This window comes from Enhydra lutris, unplaced genomic scaffold (genome assembly GCF_002288905.1).
Source record: "Enhydra lutris kenyoni isolate GAN:26980312 unplaced genomic scaffold, ASM228890v2 scaffoldscaffold18, whole genome shotgun sequence".
NCBI lineage: Eukaryota > Metazoa > Chordata > Mammalia > Carnivora > Mustelidae > Enhydra > Enhydra lutris.
Window position 1 is genome coordinate 8,374,032 of NW_019154102.1, and position 16,482 is coordinate 8,390,513.

Sequence of the window (16,482 nt, forward strand, 5' to 3'; positions counted from 1 at the left end):
AATTCCAATTAAAGAACAAGCAAACCTAATTTTTCTAAGTGTTTCCAGCTGTGAGATGTCAATTTCTACAATTTAGTTTCTAGATCTGCTGTTATATTTAAAACTTTATGTAAACTTTAAAATATTGCACCGCATTTATGAAAAAGCTTTCTTTGCCTACAGCAGCTAACAGTTTTATGAAACTGACGCATGTCCTTCATTGAGGCTAAAAGCTCTTGTTCAGATTGCTTGAGGTTTGAAAACGAGGTGTGCTAGCTTTGCTTAGTTTCTTATTTTTGGTATATATATAAATACACATAATATTAGACTGTGTGTATTGGAAATGCTATGATAGGTATTGTGTTTTTTCAGATGCAATGATAGTTTCTTATATGAATGTGCAAGAGGCCTGTGACAGAATGCTAAGTTTTTATTGTAGTTTACAATTATAAAAGTAGGAATGCAACAATTCCCAGTTTTTAGATTTCTTCTAAATTACTCAGATTGGCTTCATAGCAGATATTCATTGTTGCTGTTGTTTTTAAATGGACTCATTACAGTGTATTAATTGTTATTGGTGAAGAAATGTGAAGGAATTTTGTTACACTTCTTAAAATGTTACTGTGATGAAAAAACAGCCCTCTGTTTTCCGAAAATATTTATGAATTAATTTACTATAGAATTATCTAATTATTGTAATTGGGTTACCAGTTAAGCTCATCTTTCTTTTGAAATGTTATATTATTACTCTGTAAAAGAAAATTGCTTGCTATATTTACACCTTCTCTTGTAGAAAAGCTTCCATCCTTAAATTGTTGTATTCCTATGCTCTGAGGACATTTAAAACAAGTTTTTGTGCCTGCAGTAGACACTGCAGATAGCTAATACAAGGAACACTGGTCTTTTGACAAAATACTTGTGTAAATTTTGATACTGTATTAAAACTATTTTTTTAAAGTTCTGCATAAAATTGAGTATCAAGTATATGTGTTCATCTTAGCCATGGTAATAAATTATTTAATCTCAGTGTTTTTTTTTCCTTCAAAATGCTTTTCCTACATTGAGTAGATTTCTAATAGTCACTAAGTATCATCATGTTCCTGTATGAGAGTATTAACGATGGTAATATGGATGATTCATTATCTTAACTATAAAACAAATCTTTTAAAATATGTTCAAAATGAGGGATTTAACATTCAGGTTACTCAGTTCACACTGTTCTCTATTATAATATAGTTAAAATTTAGAATCGTATTTAAGAATATTTAAAAATCAGTGTTATAAAATCTTTTACTTGTTATAATTCACATAGATTGAATTGAATTCAATTATTGTTAAAACCATCGACAGGAGGAAATATACTAAGGGGAGATATTGCAGAGTAGAAAACTTGGTCTCAATACTGAAGGAACATATATACCTATAAGACCAAGACCTAAATTGGCAAATGCACACACACACATGCTCAGAGAACACACCTACTCCTAGGAAACCACTGAGAAGACGGGAAAAGGCTTCCTACACTGAGCATTAGGCCCAACTTTAACTGACGTAATAGATAGTCCATGACCTGAATCTTGCTTTTACCTGATATGTTTATCAATAAAAATGTGTGGCATTCTGTGACCAGTTTATGATCTCCTTTTCTCTGGAACAAAGGTTAATTTATACATCTTGGCAGAATATTATTACCGGCCTTGAAGCTGACAGACTGACAATCATAATCTAAGCTTTTCAAATGAATGCCTTTTACGTTTTTACCATATGCTCAAGGCACAATAGAAAATTCAGAACTGATGTGACATCCAGTAATATATCACCAGATGTAAGTGTGCCGTACATCACAATGGCTGGAGCCAACATAACATATGCTTTACTAAGTCCAGCACTGAAGAAAGGCTTTTTGGCTTAGCAAAGCAGACTTTGGACCAGCAAGTTCAGCATTCGACTCTGTAATTAGTGCTATGAGTTCAAAGAACTTAACCTTGCTGAGACTCTTTGTCCTAAAATGCTGAAAAGAGAGAACATCTATCTCATTGCCTTGTTGTAAGGTTCTCTAGAGTCTCCATAGTTCCAAAGCTTATGGTCTTGACAGTCCACAAGGAGCAATGATGAGACCTCCAAGACATAGGAGCCTAGACCCATGAGCTGCGGCAATGTTACACCATTGGGCTCGGAGGGAACCACATCAACATGAAAGATCTATTAACCACACAAAGAGATTCTAGCTGCACGGTTCACACTTTCAAGCTCTGTTTTCTGTAGATCATCCGGCCTATATATCCTCAGGCCTTATCCTGGCCAATCACAGATGGTCATGGTGGAAATGGGGAGAGAAAAGGGATAATGGTCTGATTCTCATAGGAATGATTAAGTCTGAAAAAAAAAATTTCCACAACTAAATTTTGCATTTTTCATATCCCTGAAAACATTTTGAGAATAAAGACTTTTACTTCGAAAATGGTGGAATATCTGCAATAGCTCCCTTCTCTTGTCTTAAACTCCAAAAATGGTAGAAGAGTTAATTTATAATCTCACAAGAACATAAATAGTGTATTCTGTGAACCAACAATTAAGATAAATTCTTGGAAAATGAAAGACAAACAAAATCTAGCTGAAACAATGGATTCATTATTCCAAGTACATGATGGAAGGTATTGTTGATAAGAGAATGGCTGCAAGGGTACTCCAAATTAGGCAGACTTTGAACCTGCATTGCATGGGCTTCTGGAGCAACTGACAGTAGCTAGGCATTTTGACTCCTGCATATAATCGCTCCCTCCTTGGGTCAGAGAACAAAGGATAATTTCTCCTAGGCTGGAGCAGAGAAGCAGAGAGTAAGGATACTTGAATTGGAGGCACAGGGCAAAGTCTTCCGTTTGTTAAACAACGAGAGGAAAAGGACCCTCTGTGACCAGATCATTAGGTACTGACACAGCCTGCCTAGAAGTTTGTCCCACTGTCCCCTACACTCAGGGTTAGGAATCTCCCAAACACAATATCCTGAGCCGTTTCTTTAAGCAAGTTGGGTGGTAAACAGCATGTTAATGAGGGAATATCCATACTAAGATGGGTATGCAACCAAGAATCACCCAATATTGGCAGGAAGCCATGACTATGAATCAAACACACAACTTAATGAAAATATACCAAGGAAAAGAATTAAAGTTAGGGGAATTTCACAACTATGACCAGTATTCTCAAAAAAAGATAAATACTGCATTTATTATAATGAATTAATTTCACATCCTGAGAATGTTACCATGAAAAACTCAGTACATTGGCTGTACGGTAGAAAGGACACTGCTGAGAGCAATTCAGCAGGCTTGAAGCCAAGAAATTTTGCCAGAATTTAGATTTTGAGAAGTCTGAAAGTTAAGAGAAATGGCTACTATTGTTCCCATAGTGCTTTCCCTTACTTCCTCTACCGTTTTCCTTCATTCTTCCATCCTTCTCTTCAGCTGTTTTTTAATTGCCTTTTTTTTTTTTTAAGATTTTATTTATTTATTTAACAGAAAGAGCGAGCAAGAGAAGGACACAAGCAGGAGGAGTGGGCGAGGGAGAAGCAGGCTTCCTGCCAAGCAGGAAACCTGATATGGGGCTCAATCCCAGGACTCTGGGATCACAACCTGAGCCAAAGGCAGACACTTAACGACTGAGCCACCCAGGTGCCCTGCCTTAAGTTTTAATGTCATAAGGCTATCTGAAAACCTTTTGAAAGTAACAATAAAACATACACGACGTATAGTCTCATTTCACTGAGATTTAAGAATGTCCCTTTAAAACACAAAATCCTCTTATTTTTACAGTAGGGTTTTTTATAGTTTCTATGCCTAAGTTATAATTCCATCTGGTCTCATTACCAAAAAGACTGTCCCTTTCCCATTCTAGGACCCTTAGTTTTCTAGATCCTGTTCTGAAGTGATAGCATACAATATACAACATCATAATGTCCATGGAAACGGATTCATATGCTAATCGGGAATGCAATTTATAGAAGCAGAAAGTATCTGAAATTGGCCTTTGATTCCATGGATTCGTTATTGGGTTTGGGCCAAGATGCATGAGCTTACAATGGCATTTCAGAGAGGCCTTATTTATTTATTTTATTTATTTATTTGACAGACAGAGGTCACAAGTAGGCAGAGAGGCAGGCGGAGAGAGAGGAGGAAGCAGGCTCCCTGCTGGGCAGAGAGCCCGATGTGGGGCTCGATCCCAGGACCCTGGGATCATGACCTGAGCCGAAGGCAGAGGCTTTAACCCACTGATCCACCCAGGCGCCCCCAGAGAGGCCTTATTTTAAAAAAAGAGTGTTTTCCCTTTGTAGTAATCTAGGTTAGATAGGAATGGGTTTCTGACAGACCAAGTTAACAGTATCTAAGGTATTTTTTTTTTTTTAACCATCACCATTTCCCAGGCTCAGTCTAGCCCTTGTATTCAAACAATGAACACTCTGATTGGTTACCCAGGATTCTTCTTTTCCTCCTAAGAGAGCCCTCCTTTGTTTTAGAAACATATCCCTCCTCTACATTGTTCAAGTGAATCCAGAGAAGTAATTTCCAATTCCAGAGCTGAATCTTGATTAATGCCTAGACTCAAAGCTGGCCTTTGTAGGCTCATCCTACATGCTAATATTTGGCTCAAGAAGCCAATCAACACATGGCATGTTTTAAGCCAATCAACACATGGCATTCCTGTGGTCCAATGTGGCTATAAGACTTAACAAGGCTCATTTAAACTCTTGGAAGAATTTCTACTGGATGGGTAGGGGGAGAGGTTTTTTTCTGTCTAGTGTGGGATGTGCTAAGAGTTTTCTGTTGCCTATAGTCACATGGGCTGCCATTAGAAAAGTCATCCTGAGCATATAGGGAAAGGTAGAGCCAAGAGAATAGTGGAGAAAAGTGGCCTGAAACACTGATTATACCTTGTCTTGGGTCCACTCTGATTTTGGACTCTCAAATAGATTCAATTTTTCCTTATTGTTGTAAACTAGTTTGATTTAGGATTCTGTTACAGACTGCCCAAAATCTTACTTAATAAAATTATACACTCTATGTGCCATGGCTTGGATATATGGTCTCCTAATACAGCAAATTGGAAGATGCAATAGCTTTATTTTACTGAAATAAACAGTGTGTCTAAACAAGTGATTCCTTTCACCACTATTTTTTTAAAAAAAAAGATTCTATATTCTCTTTATGTGATAAAATAAAATTAGCAAATGGGGCTTCAAGTCCTTCCTCATTCCTTAGGTTTATTTTCCATCTACTTTTCCTGACCCCTCCCCCCATTCTCCAGTCCATCTGGGAAACAAGGTAAAAAGTGCTGAGGCAAAATCTCAATAGTAAGGGAAGACTACTCTGTCTTATATATATCATGACATTTGAAATGTGACCCTGATCACCATCTATTTGATTAGAGTATTTGTATATGGTACTCAGTTTCTCTAGTCCCCTAATAATGGCAGCCTGGTTTGTAATGGCAACAGGGGAAATCTTGGGTTAGGCCAGATACAGTGTCCACACAAACCAGGGCATATTTATAACCCTCACCCAGAGGAAAGAGAGTCAATATAATCAATCTACTGATCCCTCACCAGTTGGGAACTCAGGTGGATGGATTCAGATTCTTTTGGTAGTTGCCTTGAGGATCATTTAGAACACATTTATCGTGTTAGTCCATAAACCAAGTCATGTATTTCAAGGGTAATCTGGCATCCTTAGTAATATGCCATCCCATCAGGCTGCTATGGTGGATATTTTTTCTCTATACTGAGTCTGCTCTGTCTACTGAAGGGTCAGTTGCTAGGGCTCATACCTGGGCTAGGGCATCAGTTTCCTGACTGCCAAGAATTGTCAGTGCCTTATGAACCAGGACATGGAAGGCACTGAAGACTGCCTTAGGCTTTTACAGGCCAGCCCAAATGTCTTTCCATCTATCCTGACTCCACAAAGGTTAATCATGAACATCCATCCCTTAGTATATATTTCATTGTCCAAGCCATAGGGTTCATCACGTAGAATAGCCCAACTATCAAAGCCAAGGGTTAATGTATAGGGCTCATGAGTGATCATTAGCCAAACAGTTCTGCATTCAGCCCACTGCATCCCTGTTTCCTCCAGATGGTATCAGTATTGGGAAGATGAGTAATGTTGCCCCAACTGGACCCATCTGTAGACCCTTAAGAGACATGAGTTGGAATTTCCCCCACTCCCTTTGTACAGGCCACAAAGGCCCACCACAGGATAGGGTTGTGGGCATTTACAGGGTCTACTGACACCAGCATTTCTAAAGACAGTAAGCTGGCAAACATGGTGTTCCTCTGCATGCCATTTAGTCAAAATGGGGTTTGAGCCACAGGAGAGGTGAGTGGATGAAACATTCTCAACCCACACATTGATCCAAAGGGAAGATTTACCATGACTGGCTATTCCTTTCTGAGCAGCTCTACTGAAAGACTGCACATGGCAAGGAGCTATTGCTCTAAGGCATTGATCAGGCTTCTGCCCCCTTCTAAAGGGGACTAAAGTTCTAAGGGTACTCTCTCCTTCTGTTGTCTCTGCCACAGCCACGTACCTGTATTTTTTTGAGTCACGGATACATCTAACTCAGAGGGTGACCCTGCTTGGGAGATGCCCAGAGCTTTAATCTGTTTCTCAAGTATTTTTGCCTTCTCAAAGTTGACTTGCTATTATGATCCCCCATCCCACCTGTGCCCTTTCTTTGCCCAAGAGTAGAAGGATAAAAAGATACTGTTCTAAGTGGAAAATAGAAGTTCTCCAAAGCACCCAAATCCTATAATAGCCTGTACTTTTTCCATGTTGAGGTTCGATAAACTATAACTTATCAACATGTAAAGGATGAAATGAAATTGGGTAATTCATGGCAAGGGAGGTTTTAAAATGGAGCCAGGGGACCCTTAAGGAGATGGGTCTTATGCAAGTCTTCACTGGAGAAACCATGAGTTTTTTTTAAAAAGGGCCAAACGACGATATTCCAGAGACCAGTGCATATACAATATCTGCAACTTGCCACAGTAGGAGACCTTGCTTGGTGACTGTCTTAGCAACATATTCAGTCAAGATTATGTTCAGCCAAGATTAGTTTTCTGTCACCACTATCAGTCAAAATTCTTTGTAAATAAGATATACAAGGAAGGGGTGCCTGGGTGGCTAAGTGGGTTAAAGCCTCTGCCTTCAGCTCAGGTCATGATCGCAGGGTCCTGGGATTGAACCCCACATCGGGCTCTCTGCTTAGCAGGGAGCCCGCTTCTTCCTCTCTCTCTCTGTCTGCCTCTCTGCCTATTTGTGACCTCTGTCTGTCAAATAAACAAACAAAATTAAAAAAAAAAAAGATTAAAAAAAAAAAAAGATATACAAGGAAATCCAAGAAAAATGGCAGAGTAGAAGGATCCTGAGCTCACCTAGTTTGATAAACATAATGAAGCAATAACTATACCCATTACAACTAGCTCTTGAGGTGACCTGAAAACTGGCAGAATAGATCTGCCACAACTAGTCAAAAAAGAAAAGGCCACATCAACAGGGACCGGGGGGTGGGGGGGGAGACATGGTCAAAAACCACCCCCCAGCACAACTAATCTCAAATGGGAGGGACATCACAAGCATGGAGGCACAGGGAATCAGACCTCCATATCTGCCCTGGGGACCTACACTGGGAAGATGAATCCCTGTAAGATCTGGTTTGAAAATCAGCAGGGCTTAAATCTACAACAGCCTAAAGGATTATAGGAAACTTAGTCCCTACCCTTAAAGGGCCAGCACACTAAAAAAACTTGGCCTGAGACACAGTATAGCAGCCACAGATTGAAAACCACCTGTGGTATACATCATGAAGGATATTAGACAAATCTTAGGATGTGTGCTAGAGGGCAGGGATTGGCAGAACCTGATAGGCACCACTTTTCTTGCCCTCCAGATATCAGCTATCCAGCATACATATCTGGACTCTTTCACGAACCAGTTCAAACACTCTATTTAACATGCTAGCACCTCCATGTCCTAGCCTGATGTTTCTCTGCAGATCCTCCCCACACAACAAGCCCACCTGGAAAGGCACAGCTCAAAAGCAGCTCCTGCCCCATCAGACCTGGCAGCCAGCCCTGGCAGAATGGTGCCATTCCAAAGTGACTCCTGTCCCAAGGAGCAGGGGAAATAACTCCCCATACCAGTATGCCTGCGTTTCCCGTAGCTGAGCCTCCTAGAATGCTGCGTTGAGAGAAAACCCTGCCCTTTGGTGTACCACAGTTGTTCCAGCAGCTAAATGTGGACAGCCAGGGTGAATTACACCCTGTCCACCAGGAAGTCTGCGGAGGCTGCAGCTAGGCCTCTCAACAGGGCAGTCATCAAACCTTGCCCAGTATGCCCAGAGCAAGTGAAGATCATTGCAGACAGCTGGGCTGAGGGCCAGTCCAAACCACCAGCATGCCCATAGCAATTGTGCCACAACAGGAGGGAGCATACAACCTACTCAGGAGTGGTGTTTGGGACACCTGGTCTTAGTGACCAAGGGGGTTTGCACTAAAGAGCACCACAGGACCTCTTCTATACTACACCATTATTTTCAAGACCAGGAGACAGTTATCTACCTAATACACAGAAACAAACACAGGGGGTTAGGCGAAATGAAGAGAGAGAGGAATATGTCCCAAATGAAAGAACAAAACAAAAATCACAAGAAAGAGCTAAGTGAAATGGAGATAAGCAATATGCCTGATAAAAATTTCACAATGATGGCCATAAATTTACTTACCAGACTTAAGGAAAGAGTAGATAAACTCAGTGAGAACTTCAACAGGAGACAGGGGAAAAAAAATCATATATATATATGTATATGTATATGTATGTATATATATATATGTATATATACATATATATATATAATTTGTCTATATATGTGTGTGTATGTGTGTGTATATATTTATAAAATATAGATATACAGAGATGAAGAATACAACTGAAATGAAAAAATATACTAGAGGGAATAAGTAGCAGATTAGAAGATGCAGAATTGATCAGTTATTTGTAAGACAGGGTAATGAAACCAAGCTGAACAGCAAAAAGAAAAAATGAGAACAGGTTAAGGGACACCTGTCGCACCATCAAGCATAGTGACATTCTCATTATAGGGATCCCAGAATGAGAAAAGAGAAACAAGGGGGCAGAAAGCTGAAGTGAAGAAATAATAGTTGAAAATTTCCCTACTCTGAGGAAAGAAATAGACATCCAGTTCCAGGATTTATATAGTCCCAAACAAGGTGAATTCAAGGAAGTCCACACCAAGACACATAATAATTAAAATGGCAAAAAATTAATGATAAAAAAATCTTAAAAGCAGGAAGAAAAAAGCAGCAGTTACATACAAGGGACTCCCCCTATAAGGCTCTGGACTATCTTCAGCAGAAACTGTGCAGGACATAAGAGAGTTGCACGACCTATTCAAAGTGCTGAATGGAAAAAAATCAAAACTCTACAATCAAGAATACACCACTGAGGAAGGATATTCAGAATTGAGGAGAAATAAAGAGTTTCCCAAACAAAAATCAAAGATGTTCATCACCACTAAGTCAGCCTTACAAGAAATGTTAAAGGGAATTCTTTCAGTGAAAAGAAAAGGCCGTAACAGGGAGAAAATTATAAAAGGAAAATGTTTGACATGTAAAAGCAAACATGTAATAAAAATAGATCAATCCCCTCTAATCCCAATAGGAGACTAAAACACAAAAATAGTAAAGTCAATTATATCTTCAACAATTAGAGGATACACCATATGACAAGATGTAAAATATGACATCATATATATAAAACATGGAAAGGGGAGTAAAAAGTTAGTGCTTTTACAATGTGTTTGACCTTAACAATCAACTAATATAAATTGTGATACCTATGTTATATATGAACCTAATGGTAACCACAAATCAAAAATCAACCATATGGAAAAGCTGAAGAGAAAGAAAACCAGGCATAATACTAAAGAAAGCCATCACACCACAGGGGAAGAGAGCAGGAGAAGAAGAAAGTGACAGAGAACTACAAAATCAACCAGAAAGCAAAGTGGCAAATAGTACATACTAATCAATAATAACTTTAAATGTTAATGGACTCAGGGTGCCTGGGTGGCTCAGTTATGCATCTACGTTCAGCTCAGGTCATGATCTAGTGAAACATAGGGCTTCCTGTTTGGTGGGAGTCTTCTTCTCCCTCTTCCTCTCCCCCTGCTTGCTCGCTCATTCTCTCTCTCTCTCAAAATAAATCTTTTAAAAAATGTTAAATGGCTCAATGCTCCAATCAAAAGACAGAGTGACTGAATGGATACAAAGACAAGACCCAGAGAAGGCTAGCAAGATAGCAGAGTAGGAGAACAGTAAGCTCACCTTATCCCATAGTTGCAACTAGTTAACACTCACATCAGTGTAAATAAACCAGAAAATGACCCAAAGACTGGCAGAACAATCTCTGCAACTAAAGATAGAGAAGGTTGGAGACATAGGAGCTAAACCATTGGAAGTAAGGAAGTATTCACAGGCACTAAGAAGGCAGAGAAACAGACCCTCACACCAAGGAGCCTGCAAGGAGAAGATGACCCCATAACATTTGGCATTGAGGTCTTAAAACTTTCTTGAGGTCTTACAACTAGTGAGACTTAAGCTTGGAATTTTAAAAATCAATGGGCTCTGTTCTGGGGAGCCCACAAAGTGAGAGGAAGCTGAGTCCCCACCCTTAAAGACACAGTACCACAAACAGTCATGAGACATACAGCATAGAAGCAGCAGTTTGGAAAATGCCTTGGCATATATGGGATGGAGTTATTTACTAAACTTAGAGACTGTCCCAGAGGGGCAGAATTTCCAGAGGGACTTCTCTAGGAGCAAAGGATCTGGCAGGTGCCACCCTCCAGCATAAATACAGGACACCTGCAGGAGCCAGCCTAGGCACCAACATTCACCATCTACATTGCTTGCACAAAGCCCTACCCTCCTGCACTCAGGAGTCTGATTGCAGGGCCTGTTCACCAATGAAAACTTCTCACAGGCAAAGTGCTCTGCAATTTGGTTCTACTGCATCTCTGGCAAATTAGTAGTCTAACTAAACTTAAGCCCAAGATGGCCCCATCCTGGTCAACTAACACCACAGGAACCAAACACTGCCTACAACAGGCAAAGAGAGCCACTGCAGACAACTGGCCTAAAAAATAAAGCAACCAAGGCATAGCAGTAGGACATGCCAGCATGCATCAGAGATACTCCCTGAAGTGCCAAGCCCTAAGGAGCAGGGGACACTACATTGCAAGGCACTATAGGACCTCTTCTTCATCAACCTCAAGAACAGAAGTAGCAGATTTTCCTAACACACAGGGTATGCACATAGAATTAGACAAAATGAGAAGACAGAGGAATTTGTCTCACATGAAAGGATAGGACAAGGCCATGGCCAGAGATCTAAATGACACAGATGTAAGTAACATGCTTGATAGAAAATTTAAAGTAAGGATCATAAAGATACTCAATGGACTTGAGGAAAGAGTAGCAGACTCAGAAATAAGGAATAACATAGCAGAGATAGAGACAGCATGCACAAGAGCATGAACAGGGGAGAGCAAGAAAAGGGGAAAAGCAGGCTCCCCACTGAGCAGGGAGCTAGATACAGGACTGGATTCTAGGACCCTGAGATTATGACCTGACCCAAAGGCAGACACTTGACCAACTGAGCCACCCAGGCTCCCTATCAAGGGATTTTTTTTAGGAGAAACTTTCCAAGCCAGAGAAGTGGCATGATAAGTTCAAACAGATGAAAGGGGAAAATCTGTAGCCAAGAACCTTCTACCCAGCAAGGTTATCATTCAGAATAGAAGGTGAGATAACGAGTTTTCTCAACAAAATTTAAACGAATTTGTGATCACTAAACCAGCCCTGCAAGAAATATTCAAGGGCACTCTTTGGGTGGAAAGGAAAGACCAAAAATGACAGTAGGAATGTAGGAAACACAAAAGCAGTAAAAAAATGTTTTTGTAAAATACTAGCCAAGGAACTCACAAAATAAATAGATGTAAAATAGGACACCATATATCTAAAAGTGGGAAGGAGAAGAATGGATTCAAACTTAAATGATCAATATAGACTGCTATGTGCAGAAGACGTTATATACAAACTGAATGGTAACCACAAATCTAAAACCAGTAATTCATGTCCAAAACATAAAGAGAAAGGAATCCAAGTATATCACCAAAGAAAGCCAGGAAACCATGAGAGAAGAGAGCAAGAGAAGAAAGGATCAGAGAAGAACTACAAAGACAACCAGAAAACAAGAACAAAATGGCAATAAAAATATACTTCCCAATAATTACTTTGAATCCAATCAAAAGGCACTGATGGAATGGATAAAAAACAAAACCCATCTAGATGCTGACTACAGAGACTCACTTTAAAACTAAAGACACATGCAGACTGAAAGGGGATGGAGAAACATTTATCATGCAAATGAATGTCAGAAGAAAGCCAGAGTAGCAATATTAAGTTAGGCAAAATAGACTTTAAACAAAAAAGACTATAACAAGAGACAGGGATAATTTATACTAATAAAGGGGACAATCCAATAAGAAGACATAATAATCATAAATATTTATGCACCTAATATGGGAGCACCAAAATATTTAAAAATAATCAAAGGTAATACAGCCATAATAGGGAACGTTAACACCCTACTTACATCAATGGACAGATCATCCATACAGAAAATCAATAAGGAAACAATGGCTTTGAATGACACACTGGACCAGATGGATTTTACACATATTTTCAGAATATTCCATCCTGAAACATCTGAATACACATTTTTCTCAAGTGCACATGGAACATTCTCCATAAAAGATCACATATTAGCCTGCAAAACAAGTCAACAAATTCAAAAAGATCAAGGTCATTGCGTGCATCTTTTTTTTTTTTTAAGATTTTTAATTTATTTGACAGAGAGAGAGAAAGAGAGAGAAAACACAAGAGAGTGACAAAGAGCTGAAGGCAAAGGCTTAACCAACTGAAACACCCAGGCAACCCACATGCACCTTTTCTGACAATACTATGAAACTAGAAATTAACCACAAGGGAAAAAACAAACAAACAAAAACCTGAAAAGAACACAAAAACATGGAGGCTAAATAATATGCTGAAGAATGAATGACTCTACCAAGAAATGAAACAAATAAAAAATTACATGGAAAGAAATGAAAATGAGAACACAATAGTCCAAAATCACTGGGATGCAGCAAAAGCTGTTCGAAGAGGGAAGTTTAAGGCAATAGAAGCCTAACTCAAGAAGCAAGACAAATTTCAAAGAAACAAGTTAACCTTACACCTAAAGGATCTAGAAAAAGATGCCATCAACAAAAAAACCCAAAAGTAGTAAAAGGAAGGAAATAATAAAGATTAGAGCAGATAAATGAAATAGAAATTTAAAAACCAATAGGATAGATCAAAGAAACCAGAAGGTTCTTTGAAAAAATTAATATTGATAAACCTCTAGGCAGACTTATCAAGAAAAAAAAGAACTCAATATCACAAGTGAGAGAGGAGAAATAATAACCAACACCACAGAAATACAAACAATTTAAAAAGAGTATTATAGTAAGCTATATGCCAACAAATTAGACAACCTAGAATAAATGGATAAATTCCTAGAAACATATAACCTACCAAAACTGAAGCAGGAAGAAATACAGAATTTGAATGGACCAATTGCCACTAATGAAATTGCATCAGTCATCAAAAAACTTCTAACAGAATTCCAGAAACAGACAGCTTTGCAGACAAATTCTACCAGACATTGAAAGAAGAGTTAAAAACTGTTCTTATCAAACTATTCCAAAAAATAGAAAAAGTAAAACTTTCAAATTTATTGTATGAGATCAGCATTACCCGGATACTAAAACCAGATGACTACATCACAAAAAAAGAGAACAGGCTGCTATCTCTGATAAACATAGATGCAAAAATCCTCAACAAAATACTAGCAAACCAAATCCAACTATGTATTTAAAAAATCATTCACTACAATCAAGTAGGTTTACTCCTGGGTTGCAAGTTGGTTCAATATTTGCAAATCAATCAACATGAAACATCACATCAATAAGAGAAAGGATGAAATCCCTATGATCATTTCAATAGAGGCAGAAAAAGCATTTGACAAGGTACAACATCCATTCACGATAAAAATCCTCAACAAAGTAAGTTTTGAAGGAACATACAATAACCTAATAAAGGCCATATATGAAAAACCCATAGCTAACATCATACTCAGTGGGGAAAGACTGAGAACTTTTCTTCTAAGATCAGGAAAAAGACAAAGATGTGCACTCTCACCATTTTTATTCAACGTACTGGAAGACCTAGCCCCAGAGATCAGATAGCAAAAAGAAATAAAATATCCAAATAGTTAAGGAAGAAATAGAACTTTCACTGTTTGCAGATGACATAATACTATATACAGAAAACCCTGAAGACACCATCAAAAAAGTTACCAGAACTAATAAATGAATTCAGCAAGGTACAGGATACAAAACCAATGTACAGATTTCTGTATGTACTGTACAGAAATGTACACATTTTTATACAGTAATAATGATGCAGCAGAAAAAGAAATTAAGGAAACCGTCTCATTCAGAACTGCACCAAAAAGAATAAAATACTTAGGAACAAACCTAACTCTGAAAACTATAATAAACACTGGTGAGAGAAATTGAAGATGACACAAAGAAATGGAGACATTCCATGCTTGTGGATTGGAAGAACAAACATTGTTAAAAGGTCTGTACTACCCAAAGTAATCTACACATTTAATGCAATCCCCATCAAAACACCAACAACATTTTTCACAGAACTAAAACAAACAATTCTAAAATTTGTATGAAACCACAAAAGAGCCCAAAGAGCCAAAGTAATTTTGAAAAAGAGAAGCAAAGCTGGAGTGTAAACCTGGCAATTCACAGACCTGTACCCCTGGGGCTAATAATACATGTTAATAAAAAAAAAAAAAAAAAAAGCAAAGCTGGAGGCATCACAGTTCCAGACTTGACTCATACTACAAAGTTGTGGTAATTAGTACAGTACTGGCACAAAAATAGACATTGATCAATAGAATGGAATAGAAAATACAGAAACAAACCTACAACAATATGGTCAATTAATCTTTGACAAAGCAGGGAAGACTATCCAATGGAAAAAGGACAGTCTCTTCAACAAATGGTATTTGGTGTTGGGGAAACTGGATAGCAACATGCTAAAGAAAAAAACTGGACTTCATTATTACACCATACACAAAAATAAATTCAAATAGATTACAGACATAAATGTGAGGCCTGGAACTATAAAAGTCCTAAAAAAGAATACAGGCAGTAACCTTTTTTACATTGATTATAGCAACTTTTTCTAGAGAGGTCTCCTGAGGCGAGGGAAATAAAAATGCAAAAATCAACTATTGGGACTGCATCAAAATAAAAAGTTTCTGTACAGTGAAGGAGACAATCAATAAAATTAAAAGGCAACCTATGGAGTGGGAGAAGACATTTGTAAATGACATATTCAATAAAGGGTTTCCAAAATATATGAAGAACTTATACAATTTAACACCTGCTAACAAGAAATCTAATTAAAAAATGGAAGAAGACATGAACAGACATTTCTCCAGAGGAGATCTACGGATGGATGACACACGAAAAAATGGTCATGTCTCTTACCATCAGAGAAATGCAAATCAAAACTACAATGAAATATCACCTCACCCCATTTTTCAGAATGGCAAAACCAAGGGAAAAAAAAAAAACAAAACAAGCCAAAACAACAACAAACCTCAAGATACAACATGTATTGTTGAGGATATGGAGAAAAAGGAACACTTACACACTCTTGGTGGCAATATGAATTGCTAAAGCCACTCTGGAAAACAGTATGGAGGTTCCTAAAAAGTTAAAAGTAGAACTATCCGGGGCACCTGGATGGCTCAGTGGGTTAAGCTGCTGCCTTTGGCTCAGGTCATGATCTCAGGGTTCTGGGATCAAGTCCCGCATCAGGCTCTCTGCTCAGCAGGGAGCCTGCTTCCCTCTCTCTCTCTGCCTGCCTCTCTGTTTACTTGTGATCTCTCTCTGTCAAATAAATAAATAAAATCTTAAAAAAAGAAAAAGTAGAACTATCCTACCATCCAGCAATTGAACTACTAGGTATTTATCCAAAGAATAAAAAAACACCAATTCAAAGAAATGTATGCAGCTCTATGTTTACAGCAACAGTATTTACAATAGTCAAGATATGAATGCAGCCCAAGTATCCACTGAGAGATGAATAAGAAGTGACATATAATGGAATATTATTCAGCCACAAAAAGGAATGAAATCTTGCTGTTTGCAACAATATGGATGGAGTCAGAGAGTAGTATGCTAAGTCAGATAAAGACAACTATTATATGATTTCACTCCCATGTAGAATTTAAGAAACAAAGG